Raw genomic sequence first — 16382 nt, forward strand, 5'->3', positions numbered from 1 at the left:
AAGTTGATGACATTGTCAGGACTCTTTCGTGTTCTCGCGGCACTTCCCAGAGTCTAGGGTGCAGGTTCTCAAATGCATTCGAGTGAAGAGCCTAGCGCTATGCTTCATCTCAGGGCCAGCTCACTCAGAATCTGGAGGAGAAGAAACCGTTTTGTTTGGGGGTTTGGTTTTTCGGTTTTTCTCTTTATTTTTTGTTTTGTTTTGTTTTTTTGTTTGTTTTGGTTTTGTTTTGTTTGTTGTTTTTGTTTTTTGGTGTATGCTTGTATGTGTATGCACATGCATGTGTGTGTGCCAGTACATGGGCACATGTATGCATAAAGTGTAAAGGTCTGAAAACCCCACAGGTCATTCCTCAGTTGTCACCAATTACCTGTTTTGCAAGACAGGGTCTCTCATTCGCCTTGACGGAACCTATGGCAGTGGTTCTCAACCTGAAACCCTTTGGTACAGTTCTTCATGCTGTGGTGACGCCCCAACAACCATAAAATATTTTTGTTGCTGCTTCATAGCTGTAATTTTGCTACTGCTCTGAATCATAATGTAAATAGTTTTGGAGAGAAGAGGTTTGTCGAAAGGGATCGAAACCCAAAAGTTGAGAACCGCTGATCTGGAATAACCCAGGGGGTGGGATTCTCTCTGTGCCTTTGGGGGATCTTGATGACATGAACTGTAGGTGGGGCCATTCCCTGCCAGGGGACCCTGGACTGCATCAATGGAGAAGGGAGCTGAGCAGAAAAAGCATGCACTGCTTGCTCTCTGCTTCTTGGCCGGATGCAATGTGAGCAGTTGCTTTGAGCTCCCACTGTCCTGACTGCTGTGATGGACTGTGACCCGGAATAAGCCCTTTCTCCCTTAAGTTGCTTTTGCCAGGGTCCTTCACGACAGAAACAGGAGAGGGAACTGAGACACCCTGACACTTGCCCATTAAGCTAGGCTGGCTGGCAAAACTCAGGGAATACACCTTCTCCAACTCTGTCAAACTGGAATTGAAAGCATGTATCATCAAAGCTAGCTTTTCACATGGGCTCAAGCTCCAGGTGCCATACTTTTGTAGAAATCCCAAAATTATGTTTTTTAAAGTCCCCCAATGACTCAGTCTAGTAAGAGGTGAGTTTCGGAAGACACGGGTTAAAGAAAGCATGCAGTAGGTACTCCTCTGTTGGTTGTATATTGGAATCTGACCATCTGGTCAACCAAGTCAGAGAACAAAAGAAGACAGAAGGGAAATGGTTTCTCCATCTTCAAGTAAGAAATCCCATGGCTGTCCAGGCTTCAGGAGCAAAGCTAGGGCTTCTTTTTTGCCTTCTACTTCTGACTAGTTTCTCTGCAATGGCTAAATCTGCCCTTCAGGATCATAATTACCATTTATGGAGTGACAGGCACACTAAATTAAGAACATGCAAGAACCAAATCCTTCCATCAGCTCTTAGGTACAGAAAGGAGCTTGGCTGTAAAGGGGCAAAGCCAGCCTAAGGATAGGAAGACAGCAATCAGTGCCCTTGGGCAATCACATCTTTTTGTCATTCATGCTTGCTCGATGTCAGAATGCAGTAAGGTGCCCGGGGAGGGAGGTTTGGAAGGGTGGAGAAAACTCTTTGGACCTTTTCTAATCTTTCGCACTCCCTGAACATCCACTGGGAAAAGAAGTTGTCCTTGGCACTTTGCCTTTGCCCTGCTAATACTGATAATGGTTCCCTTGATCTAGACGAGGCTCGCAGCTCTTAACATGAGCAAGAGATAGGATATCGCAACTACCAGCCACTTGAGCTCTTTTCTCTCCCCATGTCAGACATGTGGTTGCTGCTCCAAAAAAGAGGGCTGGGAGGGGGGGGGAGGCAGCCAACTACAGAGGCGAGGAGGAGGCAAGGGCAAGGGAAGCCTTTGGTGGGTGGTTAAGACAGTTCGCATCAGGGAGTGAGATATGACTGTTGGAGCAGTTTGTCTTGGGCTGCAGCTCAATTCCTAGGCCTGGCTGGGTGGGCCACCCTGAGTCCTCACAGGGCAGCCGAGAGAAGGAAGGGACTCTGACCTCGGAGAACAAGAGAAGGACAAATAGCATCTATAGCTTTACTCAGTAGTCCCCTAGGTTGCTGGATGCCAGAATCACCCAGAAAGCTTGTTACAATTCACATTCCTAGGGCCCGCCCGCAGTAGCTTTTGCCCCAATGCTAGATGGTTTATGAGTCATTAGGAAATGATACAGTCTCTTCATGGCTTCCTCACAGCCTCATCTACCATGTCTGTTTGGCTTCTAACGAACAGTGATGAAGTAAGTCTCCAGCAGACCAGCCTTCCCTCACAACTTGGGTTGTAGCTAAACCTACACTGGCAGGAGCTATGATCCTCCTATTGTGAAATGGTAAGCTGGCCTGGCCTCGGCTAAGGGGAAACTCAGCTGTGGGTATGTGTCAGGACCGCTGGGACACTTGAGAACTCACTGACAATGTGACCAGGGTTAGATTACCGCCTTTTTGAGCTGGTCTGGTCAGATTTCCAGATGCGGGAGAGGCCATGTGGGGACAAGGCTTCTCTGTCATTCACGGTGTCCACTTTGAACGATCTATCACACTGCCCTGTAAAGAAAGGAAGGGTGTGTGCGTGCATGCGTGTGTGTGTGTGTGTGTGTGTGTGTGTGTGTGTGTGTGTGTGTGTGTATCTTTGGGGTTGATTACTTTATCCTTCTTTAAGATAAAACCCTTCAACTTTGTAAGTGCCACTTGAACATCTGTGTATTGAACCATGAGAGATGCGAAAGAGCTCCATTAGTCAAGTTTCTCCAAAACAGAACGGAAAGAATAGATGGTTTGCCAGATTGGCTTACATTATCGGAGGTTGGGTAGTCTCCTGGTGACTTTCTGCATACCAGTAAGGCTGAAAACCAGTGGCTACTCAGTTGAAGAAGCTAGAAGCCATATATCAGTGGGGACCAGTGACAGACACAGCCCCAGACCAAAGCTGAAGGTCCAGAAACTCCCTGGAGGTTGCTAGCTGGTCCATGTTGAAATGCTGAAGAACCAGGACACTGAAGTCAGCGCTCACAGGCAATGGCAGCCTTGCTAGACCACTTACATGTGGGGAATGGCTTTCCCCTTCACTCTCAATCCATCTGGACCCCGGCGATTGGATGGCGCTGCCCATGTTCAGAACTGGTCTCAGCTGCAGTCCCAAACAAAGAATGGCCTCAGTTCTTTCTGGAAGAACTGTCCTCAAAGACACTTGAATCTCTTAGCATCTCTCAGTCTAATCAAGGTGGCCATCGAGACTACCCATCTCCGGCCCGCACACTGTCAGAATTTACAGCCTCACTAGAGAACTTGGCAACAGAGGGATGGGTCTTCACTCTCTCCCAATCCATGTCTAACCCATTCACAAAGCCCAAGACCATTTCATACTTCTCAGATAAAGGCAGCCATTCCCATTTAGTCAGTGTTTATTGACCTACATATTCCAGTATACAAAAGATGTGTAATAAATTAATCAGTGGGACAAGACTAGAAGACAATGTCTGGTGTCAATACTATATATGTAATCCAAGGATCTTTCTGTCCAGCTGGGTTTTCTCAAATTAGGACATTGAACAGTGAGTCCTCTCAGAGGAAAAAAAAAATTCCAGGAACCTTCCAGGGTAACTTGAAATGATTTTATCATGTCACTACTTTATCATGTCACATACATGTATAAGTATAAAACTTGGTCCAATTTATTTTAGCTTACAAATAAATGCAAGGGAAATCTGTAAAAGACACTAAGAAGAAAACCTTTTGAAAAACTAATAATATCCAAATGAACAGTACCAGTTTAATGATAGTGTTTTACTGAAACCAAATTAGCAGTGCTGAGTTCAATAACAGAAAGAGTGTCCGGACTGGCTAGCTCTTTAATCGGCTTTGTAGTTTGTCTGTGTGGTATAAATTCAGTGAGGGCCTATTTACAGAGGAGTGCTGCTCAGAATTATTATATTAAGAGTTTCAAGGCTTTGTCTGCTACTCCAGAATAATCAGACCTCAGACTTAACCAAAACTTCCAAGCATGAAATTCTCAACCTCTTGCTATGGCGATAACACTGGAAGCACCCTTCAATTGAAGACAAGCTTAGCACTGTGGCACTCTCGAGTCTGTATCAAATTTCATCTTGCCGCTGCTTGTATTGAGAGGGAAATTCTTTTTTGCAAATGTATTACTATAGTTAGAGAGGGGAAAGCAGTAGATGGAGATGGGAAGATCTCACTTAAACTGGGTAGCCTCGAACTAGTCAGCGTAGGCAGGGGCTGGAGAGTTATAGCCCCAAAGGACAAGATTCACAGAGGCCATTCCTGGGCCGTGGATGATGTCAGTTTGCTACAGAACCTGAAAGGAAAAGGACTGGAGGAGACTAAAATTCCAAAAGCAGATCAAGAGCTTGAGTTGAGACAAGAAAGGTCTGTGATAGAATTAGAATCGGTCACCAGAGAAGCGAGCCTCTGGCAGCAGGATGTATGGTGTTACAAACCGACCCAGTGTCTTAGTGTGAAACTTTCCATGCCCGTGCCTAGAGAAAGCTGGGACAGTGAGCGGCTAAAGGGACCTGGTTGCGTTCTTCTTCGCTGCCAACAGCCTCAAATACTTTTGTTTCCCTGGCGGCTTCATCTTACCCTCCTGCGTTCAGACACAATCCGTTCGCTTTGAGTAAACACACGCTTGGCCTTATGAGCCTCTCCAGACCCTGGCAGTCTCTAAATAAAAAGGATGAGGAAGATACGGTGGTACCCTGACATGGGTGCTTCCCTCGGAGCGGCACAATGAGACTTGGGCAGCCGGGCCATGGCTATCTGGGCAGGCTGCCGGCCTGGCCACAGGCTGTGAGGCTAAAAGGTGAAGCTGTCTTGTTGCTCCTGACTCTGACCTGTGAACTGAGGCACGGCCATCACAACAGCTCGCTTAGCAGAGAGAACAGTGATTTTTCACAAAACCCCCAACAGCGCACTTGCACGGCTCACGGAGGGCTCTCGGTTCCTGGTGAGCGGACGGACGTGGTCTGCGGCATTGGGTACAACAGAGGAAATGTTCAGGAACCCAGGCCGTTGGCATCGGAGGAAAGCAAAGGAATTGCCACCTGGGAAGGCTGCCCAAGCAGGGCTGAGTGTGTCTGGGCAGAGGAGGACTCTGGCTCAACATGCAGCCAGGGAAGTGTGTCTTTAGACTTCCTGCAGTGCCCAGAATTCACAGGGTTTCCTTATCAGTGTGGATCAATGATGTGTAGAGAGCAACCAGGAGGGACAAGGGAAGGAAGGCCAAGAACTCAGAACCTACAAAGGATCTCAGACGCAGCCTATGTCTCCCGTCTGGACCATGAAGAGCCATTTGGTCGCATCCTAGAGCTGCAGGGTCAATTTTCATGTCCTCCCCTTAGTTGGGGCTCGCCCTAGGGCTGGGTACATTCTACTCCCTTCCCTTCCCTAGCACTGATACAAATGGCCACAGAGACACATTTATAAGCTATCAGACCACTTATTTTGACCTTAATGTTGCCTAACTCAAACCAACTGCACAAACGCAGGTAAACAGAAGCCCAGCAGCCCTCAGGCTCTGGAGCAGTTTTCTTTAAAGGTCCTTTTCTCCTAAGAAGAGAGCGCCATCTTGTGGGGAATCAGAGAAGCTGGGACTATGCCACTTCTTTTACTTGTAGTTCACCACCTGCATCCTCCTCCCAGAATATACAGAGATGTTGCGTTCCAAGAAGCCTAAGACATTGCTACGTATTTCACAATGTTGTCAAGTATAGGACATGACACTGAAGATGCACCCAAACCCCAGAATGCATACCACGGTATAAACTTCTTTTGAAGTCTTGCATGGGAGCTGGGAAAATTGCACAATCTATGAAGTGTTTGCCTTGACAAATGAGGCCGGATTTACATCCAGAGACAGACAGGAGAGAGAGGGAGAGAGGGAGGGAGAGAGGGAAGGGAGAGAGAGAGAGGGAGAGAGAGAAAGGATACTATGCATAACGGTGCAATCCTGGGGAGAAATGGTTGGATCTCAGGTGCACACTGGCCAGCTGGCCTAGCCGCCAGCCTCCTTGGTGAGTTCCAGGCCACTGAGAAACACAATCCTAAGCAAAGGCGGGCGGTGCCTAAGGAATAACAGCTGAGGTCGTCTTCTGGCGCCCACTTGCACACATACACTACACAACATAGGTCCACCTGTACACGCAGGAATGCATACATACAGCATATCACAAATAATTCCGTCAGAAGCACACAGTCCAGCCCTTCCACCCCGTGTCCAGGCAGTCCCGACACTGCTCCTCGGCGTGAGCTTGTTCTGGTCCTCGGAATCTGCTGACTTTCTTTACACAAACACTCCCAGTGTGACGTCATAGCCGCAGAAGAAACACATGCCATGACCCGGCATCTGGAACGAGCCCACTCCATCATGCCACAGAGGCCACATCTTGTGTTCATCTGTAGACAAGGTTTCCTCAGTGCTCAGAAGTCCACACAAGGGGAAAAAACTGGATGCCATGGTTCACACCTGCAATGCCAGCCCTTGCGAGGGCTGAGGCCAGGAGGCTGGGAGTTGAAGGCCAGCCTGAGCTACACAGCAAGACTCTGTCTCAAAAAAAAAAAAAAAAAAAAAAAAAAAAACCCACTGAGCTGTGGTGACCGAACAATAAAGGCTACACAGAGAAACCTGTTCTGGAAAAACGAAAGAAAACAAGAAAGGAAGGGAGGGAGGGAAGGAAGAAAGGGAGGGAGGGAAGGAAGGAAGGAAAAGAAAAATTCAAACGAAGAGATCTAGAAAAGGCCAGATCAAGAACCTAGAGATCTAAATATGCTGCTAATTACCAAGCAGCATTAAGAATAGCAAACAGAGGAACTGTATCTCCCCAATCATTAGACAGACAGGAAGGTCACAGGTCTTGGATGTCTGCTGCCCCTGAGGTGGTTTTCACGAGAGTGAATGGCACCAGTACGATTCTTGTTAAAATTCTTCAAAGCTGTGCACCTTGATAGATGTGCGAGTTTCTTCAAGTAGCTTGGAGGACAACCTCATCTTCTCCCCCACCCTCTCTCAATGTCTCCCAGGAGGCTCCGAGGATTCTTTACATTAAAGGGGCCAGGAGTAAGATGGGCAAACAGTCCTTCCGGCAGAACAGTGCTTCTGAGAGAGGACGTCTACTCAGCACCAGAGGGACACATGCCAGGAAGTGAGCATAAGCTCTCATTTCATCCTTGAAGCAACTCTGTAGCTACAGTGTTATCAGCTCAGTCCTTAAATAAGGGACGTGGGTTCCAGGGACACTGAAGGGAGCTGCTCTGGGCTACTCAGGGACATAGTGGCACAGCGGAATTGACTCATGGGTGACCGTCAGAACTCAAAGTGTGTCAGCCACTCCATACTGCACTCACTAGAAGAAAATGGAGCTTGGTGGAAACATTTTCCACATCACAACCCTGGATTTATGCAGTGCAGACCCTGAGTACCCTTGAAGAGCCGTGTGTGTATTTCTGTCCCTCTTCTCTGGTGCCTGTACCCCAGGCCTGTTTTCTCTTCTCCATCCTACAGCACCGTAGAACAAAGATTCACGGAGGCACACTCTTCCCACTCAGCCCTTCGTTTGGAAGTATGACCCGGAGAGCCCAGGGCTAGATGGTGAGCCTAGAGGGCCAGTATGTGAGGAGCAGAGGGAAACCAGGGTGTGGGCAAAGTGGAAGCAGAGGACCAGGCACACCTAGCAAGGTAGGAGGAAGCAGGAGCCCGCTGCATGGAATGTCTTAGGCAACTGCTTTGTGAGACACATTTGGCCCACTGACGAGCCTGTGCGTGGGTCCTTGGAAATGAAGACGCAACTGCGGTCACATCTGGCAGCCCTGGTGTAGAGGACAGAATGCCCAAAACGAGTTGCTTAGGGGTTGGAGACCACAGTGGCCCTATCTGCGCCAGACCCCTGGAGTTGAGGAAGTTGAAGGGTCAAGCCAAGCTGAACTATTTGGTATGTCTTTAGGAAGCCCACACTGCTATTGGCTTATGTAAGTGCAGATGACATAAGGAGACGATGGCAATTCCGGCAGGGGAGACTCGGAGGGAACTCCGAAGGGCAAATGTAGCTGATACTTATTGACCCAGGTGCCTCAGCATGCATGCTCTGAGCCCCTTGCCCAGTTCACCTACATGAGCCCCTGCCCATGGAAGGCCTGGAAAGGTCAGGGAGCGTATTTTCCATCATAAGAAAAAGGCCTGAGCTCGAGTGGTAACTCAGCAGTTAAGAACACTGGCTGTTCTCCCAGAGGACCTGGGCTGGAGTCTTCGGGACCCAGATGGCAGCTCACAACAGTCTACAACTCCAGTTCCAGGGTACCTAATGCCCTCTTTGGGGCTCTGTAGGCACTGGGCATGTATGTGGTACACAGATATACATTTAGGCAAAACATCCATATTTTAAAAAAATAGTAATAATAATTAAGGAAATGGATGGAATGGCTTCCTTCTGTGGGGTATGATAAACATGGCTCCACCAACCCAGAAATGCAACTCAAACAACTTGCAGATTGCAAGGACTGCGCGTGGGCACTAAATGTTTGAAGAGGGAGTTCCTAAGCTGAGCGGCTCAGCAAGCTGGAAGACTTGAGGCTGTGAAAGAAAAGGAAAGGTTTTAACAGTAGGAGGCGCTGTTCTGCCAGAGACTCTGGAGGAACCTGACCCAAGTCTCCACTAGCTTTACCAAGCTCAAGGCTGGGAGCCAAGCTCCCCCCTGGGTCACTATGGGTTTCTCTGCTTTGCTTGTTTGCTTTGATTCCTGTGTTCAAAGGCAGCATGGTTTGTGGATATTTTGGGTAAAGAATGTGCCTTCTGAGAAACAATTCTTCCAGCCTAGAATGAAAAGGAAAGACAGGATAAGGGAAGCAACATTCCACCTACATAGCAAGAAGCCATGTGAATTTTTTTCTTTTTCTAGTTTTCTCGAACCCAGGGCCTTGCACTTTTACCTTCAACCACTGAGCTATACTCCTCGCTCATTACTTTTTAAGGCAGAGTCTCCTTAAGTAGCTCAAGTTGGCCTTGAACTTACTATGTATTGCAGCACTCAGGAGGCAGAGGCGGGAAGATTGAGGCTCATAGAGCCTCACCTGGCAATCAATCTTAGCCTAGCAAAGGCAAACTATTTCTTTGGATTTAGGTGAGAAGAGGCACATAGCTCGGAGAGCCTGGGCCCTTCTCTGCCTACTACCACTGAAAAGAGATGAAGACAAAAGCTTGCAAAACACTCTGCCTTGTGTATAGTTCCTTGTGTGTCAATCTTGGGCCAAATGTGCTAGCTCCTGGCTAGTTGTCACCCTTCTTACGACAGGTACATTTTTAGCTACCCTGACAATGCTAACTGTAGGGCCACATGCTTTCTAATAAAGTAGGAGACAGGGTGAGTCATGGGATTTTCATCTTAAGAAGGCGAAGCTTCCACACCTAAGTAGCTGTGGTATGTTGGAACAAAGAACTTGATTTTGCCTTCTAAGATAAGCCAGGGCCGAGAAAGCAGATTGCTGGGGGCTGTGCAAGTTGACACATGCTTCTCAGCCCAGAAGCTAGAAAGGACAGAGAGGTCACATAGGGAGGTGAGTATTGACCGGCCGCCTGTCCTCACTTCGTTAGGCTGGGATGGGTCTCTCATCAGAGTCAGTACTGCTGTCAGAGATAGAGCTGTCGACACCAGCCCGAAACCCCCTATGGACTCCTCAGCCTTGTAACTCTTTCTACAAATGCCAGGATTGCCTGCGTTTGCTGAGTTTTCCATTCCTTGTCCAAACGTTTGGGTGTCTGTGTGCTAAATACACACAGATGCCAGATTCTCTCCGGGGCCAAATGTTTGGATTGCACAACGTTGAGAAAGAACATTCTCACAGTTGGGTTTTCCTTTAGATATTTGGCACTGTGTAAAGATGGTTAGTTTTTAATGATAAAGCATAAGCATGCCCAGGGCTGGCTAGTGGCAGGATAGAGCTACATGGAAATCACTTTTTATTTCTAAAGCTGGTGAACATTTTCATGGGGCTGCAGGTCTGTTTTGTCTGAGGGTTTTCATTCCAGAGGGTCAAAGTAGGTAGAGCCCAGGTAGAGCCTTGGCAAGACTGAGGTCAACTCAGATTAGGTCAACTCAGATTAGGTCAACTCAGATTGGCGTGGTGTCACCAAAGACAGGGAGAGCAAAGGGCAGGTGAACCGTAAAGAGCTTTTGAAGCAAAGCCAGAGAAGCCTTACTGCTCAAAGCACGGCCAAGGCAGTTAAAGATGAAGGAACAAATCATTCAACTCAAAGGACACATCCCAAGACGGTTTCCGTGAATGGGGCTGGAGGGCTGGGCCTTGCCTACAGCAGACTCACTTCAGCGCTGCTCAGAAGATCCCGCTGTAGAAAGGACCCCTGTGCCAGCCTTGGGTCTTCTGGGCCTGTTTAAGAGCAGCATTCTCTGGGGACTCAGTCACAGAACCCAACAGCTGGAAAGATCAACGGTACCAGCACCTTCTCAGCCTAACAAAAGCAAATAATTTCCCCCAGGTTCATCGAAGTCAGTATTGCAAATTCCGGGCTCAGAGAAGTCATGATACTAGTAGGGAGGAGAAAGGAGTTTCGCACAAGTGGGAGGTCTATAATTGAAACCCAGCATGTGCGTGTATGTGTATGAACACTTAAAGAAGAAGCCCACTGGCTTGAGGTTTTGTTTGTTTGTTTTAATGCTCTGCTTACATGTATGCCTGTGCTGTGCGTGCAGTACCTATGGAGGCCAAAAGAGGGCGCTGGATCCCCTGGAACTGGAGTCACAAATGATCGTGAGGCATGTCAATGTTGGGAACTGAACCCACAGCTTCTGGAAGAGCAACCAGTGCGCTTAACTGCTAAGCCATTTCTCACTCATCCGTGAAGCCCGTTGTTATACAGTTATTCTGTGCTAACTAAACATTTACGTTAATAAATCGATACCCCCCCCAGAGCACAACCCCCCACTGAGCTGAAGATCCTGGAGGAGTTGAGGCAGGAGACTGTCTAGCCTGGAAACAGCACAGCAGATGGTGCATGTCAGCATCCTTAGATTCCCGGTTCTACCCCAGTTTCCACAACATAACATCTCTGGACACAAGAAACCGACCTTCTCTAAGAATGAGTACACAGCGTCCCAGGTGGTGAAAGCAAGTCCCATCCGTGATGGCAGGAATAACAACAGCACTGACTTCAGGGAAACAATGTGTGTGCAAAGGGCAGGCAGCCTTGAAGAACGCTGAGGTCTTGGGAGTGTTATCACACGCTGTGGGAATGGTAAGACACTCAGGTGTCAGGTGTGGTGTCTGTATTTCTAAAGCATTAGTGAAGAAGGAGCTTTCAGTGGGCAGCAAAGCGCAGTGTTTTAGTTCAAGTTGCTGCGACTATTCAAACTTCTGGCTGCACCTGTTTGAGCAACCACTTCTGGCTGCTCTAGGAGTCACTAGATGTGGTCTCTGCTCTTGAGAAGCTTCTAATCTGGGAGGAAGAGAAGATGGACCCAAAAACAAGTGCTCGCTGTCATCTGTCAGAGTGTATCTGTGTTGAAATCAATGTAAGAAAATATGAGTATAAATGGGGAAGGTGCCTTTGCATTGGAGCAAGAAAATGGAACTTCGTGGTGGAGAAGAGGACAGCAGGGTACGCACTGATGGTGGCCTTGCCCGCCATGACACTGGTGGTGGCTTCTCTCCCCTATTGCTTCCTAACAGAACACTTACCCTCTCAGCCTCCTGTTCAGTGAGGCTCTGGCTGTGTGATACGATGTTATTCCTGCCACTTAAGAGAAAGTGTTCTAAAATGGCCTTTATTGGGCGAAAGGGAAGTTCACTGATGGTCATACCCTTTAACTTCTTCCTAACTTGAATGTGGACAGGATGCTTGCGGCCCCAGCAGATTCTTTGCAAGGACATTGCAAGGACCCAGCGTGCCGAGATGCCAGGAGAGACCCACAGACACAGCTGAGTTGCTGCTGCAGCAGGGTCTGCCTGGAGACATCTCCTGCGAATGTTTTTCATGTTTCGGTTACTCCCTAAGAACAGAGAGCAAGGACACAGAGGGGGGACACCTCTAATCCCCTCTCCTAAGAGCATCTTGCTTTTCATATCAGTTCACTAGTTACTACTGTCAACTCAACACAAAGCTCTACATCAGGGAGAAGCAGGAAGAAGATGCTGCTCTAAGAAATACACCCCTGAGTGCAGTGAGGAGAGGAGCAGAGCCAGCTACTGGGGAGTAGATGACATCAGTGCTTCTGGCCAAAGACACTGAAGTTTGGTTTCCTACCTCAGCACCCTGCAAAGCTACTTACTGAGAAACTCACTGCAAATAATTCACTGTGACAATGTTTATGAATATGCATTGTACACCCAGTGGTGTGGGGTTTAACGCTGATATCAACTTCACAGCATTTAAAAGCACCTTAGGGATGCATCTCTGGGCATGCCTGAGAGGGAGTTTCTACACAAGATTGAGATGAGGCTACTCTCCTGAAATGTGGATGATGTCATTCTAGTGACTGCGGCCCTGCTCAAAGAGCGAACTCACAGAACAGCAGCTTCCGTTGCTTTCTGTTTCCTGACCGTGGGCACGTGTGGTCAGCTGTCTTGTGCACCTGCTGCCTGCCATACCTTCCTCACCATGGTGGACTGCATCCACTCAAAGCCAAAATATACTCCCCTTTCCTTAAACTGCTTTTGATGGCATTTTGTCACAAGACGAAGAAAAGCAACAAAGAGTGCCAGCTTCAAGGTAGAGGTGATGCGTCAGCCTCCAAGCACCCAAGATGAAACATGGGACTGTGACAGTAAGGGAAGCCTTGGGGCTTCATCCCTTTCTCCCCAAGAGCAGCACAGAGCAGTGGCCATATCCATAGCCACTGTGACACTCTCCCCATCACACACACGCGCGCACACGCACACATGCACACACGCACACATGCATGCACACATGCATGCACACGCACGCACACATGCACGCACACATGCACGCACGCGCACACATGCACACACGCACACACGCACAATGTAATATTTTAAGGCAGTCTACAATTTTGTGGTATATCACATCTGTAGCTATATTGCAGCCTACAAGCTCCCAGACACACCAGCAAGGGTGACACCTGACAGACAGCAAACAAATCATGGCAGCTGCCTACACTCAGTGTAAGGTTGATCTCGAGTTTATGGCTAATTATTCAGGCATATCAGGTGTAAAGGGGGCCCGGGCCATCACTGGCACCAAGTGGTCCTGACCAGGGAAGGCTGCATCTGGACCTCCAGAAACTCCCTAAAGCTTTGGGTCCCCAAAACCTGGGTCCCAGAGATTCCAGTTCAGGAGATTCTGACACAGGAGTGAATTTTCTGTATTTTGTTTGTTTGTTTTTTGAGATGTATTTATTTTATCTTATATAGGTGGATATTTTGCCTGCATGTGTGTCTGAGCACCACATGCGTGCCCCGTGCCCAAGGAGGCCCAAAGTGGCTTCTGGAACTAGAGTTGCTGATGGTTACGAGCCACTAGGTGGGAGTTAGGACCTAAATCTTGGTCCTCTGGAAGAGCAGCCACTGACCTTACCTACTGAGCCACCTTTAGAGCCCTGGGAATCTATCTGCATCTCTAACACTCCTTGGGAGGTGTTGGCTGCCACATTTCGATACCTCCAGCCCACATCACTGTCGAAACTGCAGTGCGGGAAATTGAGAGGAATTGGCCAGGGGCCACACAGCTGTGTAGTGACTGTGTCCAGGGCCATCTGGATCAGTGGTTACTACAGCTATGTAGCCATGATTCATTTGCTGGCCCAACCCAGACTCGCTGCACGGAGATTCGGCTGGATCTGCAAAGGTTCCAGAAGCACTCACTCTCCATCCTGATACCGGGCCAGAGTAGATCCAGACCAAGACCTCTGGCTCTTTTCAATCTCGCGGACTCACATAGCACATCAAGGCTAAGGAGCAGAGGCCACACGTCTGCTGCCTGGGAGGCTGCTACCGGCACAGCTTCTGGCCAATTGCAGTAATTTAGCAACTGTACCTCTACTTCCCCCATGAGAAACAGAGTATTATCAAACCAGAGCCGACCCTGGCAAGGCCCTCTGCGTCTCCTGTCTCCCATGGCAAAATGAATGCAGGAAAGGCCGAACCCGTGGCCAAACCCTGAACATCCTGTCTCATCTGAAAGGGCAAGAAATAACCACTGTGCTAACTGGAAGGGGGTAACATAAAAGGAGGTCATGTTTCTCCTACATCTCAGAGTCCTCAGCTGTCCAGCCTGCTCTGGTTTCCAGAACTTTCCTTCTCAAATGTATTTAAAAAAAAAAAAAGTATCAGGATTGCTTGTGCAAACTCAAGGACTGCCATTCCTGAGGTCACTCAAGGGCTGCTAGGTGCACAAGCTTCCTGCTTGCTCTGAGTCAGAATCCCAAGGACCCCAAGTCTAAAGCTGACACACCATCATCTCTGGGTTCACTCAGGGAAGGATTCTGATTCACCAATAGCCAAGACGTGGAAGCAACATAGCAACCCATCAACAGGAGGAATAACTCTGGTTTATATACACAGTGGAATTTCACGTAGCCACCAGTGTAGGCTTGGAGATCACAGTTTGGAGTGAAATCAGCCAGACTCAGAAAGACAGATACTGTGTTTTTCCTCTTGTGTTAACCTAAGCATTGTGTAATATAGATAATACAGTATATGTAACATGGGTAGAGGAAGGGCTATGAAGGGAAGCAATGACCTAGAGGGCAGTTAGCGAAGGGGTGGGGTGGGGTAATGGGGCTGGGGGAAGAAAGAAAGAAGTACTGTATGTTCAGTCCCGCGCATGGAATCTAGATTTGTAGCTGCAGATAGGACATGAAACCAGAAGACAGACTAGTGGTGGTGAGCTGGAATAGAGGACAATGGGATGGGGTAGGAGGTCATCCTGACAAGCAAACGACAATGGTATGCGCTGATAAAAAAAAAAAAAAAAAAAAAAGGAATACCGTGATGAAACCGTTATTATGTATGCTAACAACAACAAAAATAATGATAATAATTTAAAAGATAGTGACTCGGACGTGAAGTCTGTGTTCTTTGGGACAGTCTTGCCATTGTCTCTCCCCTCCTGAGTGGGCTCTCTATGTTGGCCATGATCCTTAGTGGGACTGTGACCTTAGGACATTGCATCTTGCCTCACTCTCTCCAACTCACTCTGACCAGACTCCGGGCTGTCACATTAGGCCAACAGGACCAGCAACAGTGTTCACCTTCTGTCACAGTATAAATGTCCTCGAAGTCAGCAGCCTCTTGCCCTTTTCTCTTTGTTATTTTACAAATATCTCTTTGTAAACCTGCTCCCTGTACTCCAGCCTTAGCATCTAGTAATAATCTCTTTCTCCTCCCTGCCATAGGCAGACACGTAGTAGTAAACAATGACCGGTGTGGCTGCCACAAAAGGGCTCTGTGTGGTGTCCACTGCGACCACCTCCTAGGAGTGGATAGCGCTAAAGAGCTCAGCTCTGGAACTCTGCAGGTTGGAAGCTTGCAGGTGAAGGAGCCTGTGCACAATGCTCAGTCTTCACTAAGTTCAACCCCTGTGTCTCTGTGTCTACGCAACCTGCCTCCAATACCAGGGCACTAGGAAAGTCGTATCTGGAAGCCACAGGACAGAATGGTGGAGATCCCATCCTGCAGAAATAAGGGCAATGCAACAACTCTGGCCCGTGCAGTCTCCCTTCCCCAGAACTGCACCCACGCATGGTGCATGCCATGGAAGAGGGTAAGAACCCAAGCTCCAAATGTCAGAGGTCATCAAAGCCTACTTTCTCCAAGCATACCTAAAGGAAAGTACACATGTACACATACACACACACACACAAACACATACCATAGACATATTTTTCCAAATTCACATCCAAGGCTTCTAGAATTGGGTCAAGCATAGCTCCAACCCTGACGCGCTCTTTGAGCCCTATGGTGAGCTCTTCTTCATAGCTTTCCACTATCTATTCCTGACTCCTGGAGCTGCTGGGCCAGCTCAGCCTACAGCAGACGTTGCTAGCAACAGTAGACTTTACCAGCAAGGTTCCAGCCTTTTTCCTCCAGACATACCTGTGCTTCCGGTGAAACTTCTCCCAAGTCTGCCACTGCTGAGTCCTCGTCTGACACGTGTGCCGCAATAGAGACATTCCGTGAACTTCCTAGAGAAAGTCAAGAAAGTGGGGAAGAAAAAAAAGTAAAACACCAACATTCACCCTAGGGGGGACGTGAAGGGAGAGGGGTGTTATAATTAGAGTTTAAACTAAAAATTTAAAAATCACTCTTCAGAGATCCTATGATGGATGATATGCCAGAAAGCTCAAGAAAATCAACAGGAAAACTACCTTA

Source organism: Phodopus roborovskii, unplaced genomic scaffold (genome assembly GCF_943737965.1).
Source record: "Phodopus roborovskii unplaced genomic scaffold, PHOROB, whole genome shotgun sequence".
NCBI lineage: Eukaryota > Metazoa > Chordata > Mammalia > Rodentia > Cricetidae > Phodopus > Phodopus roborovskii.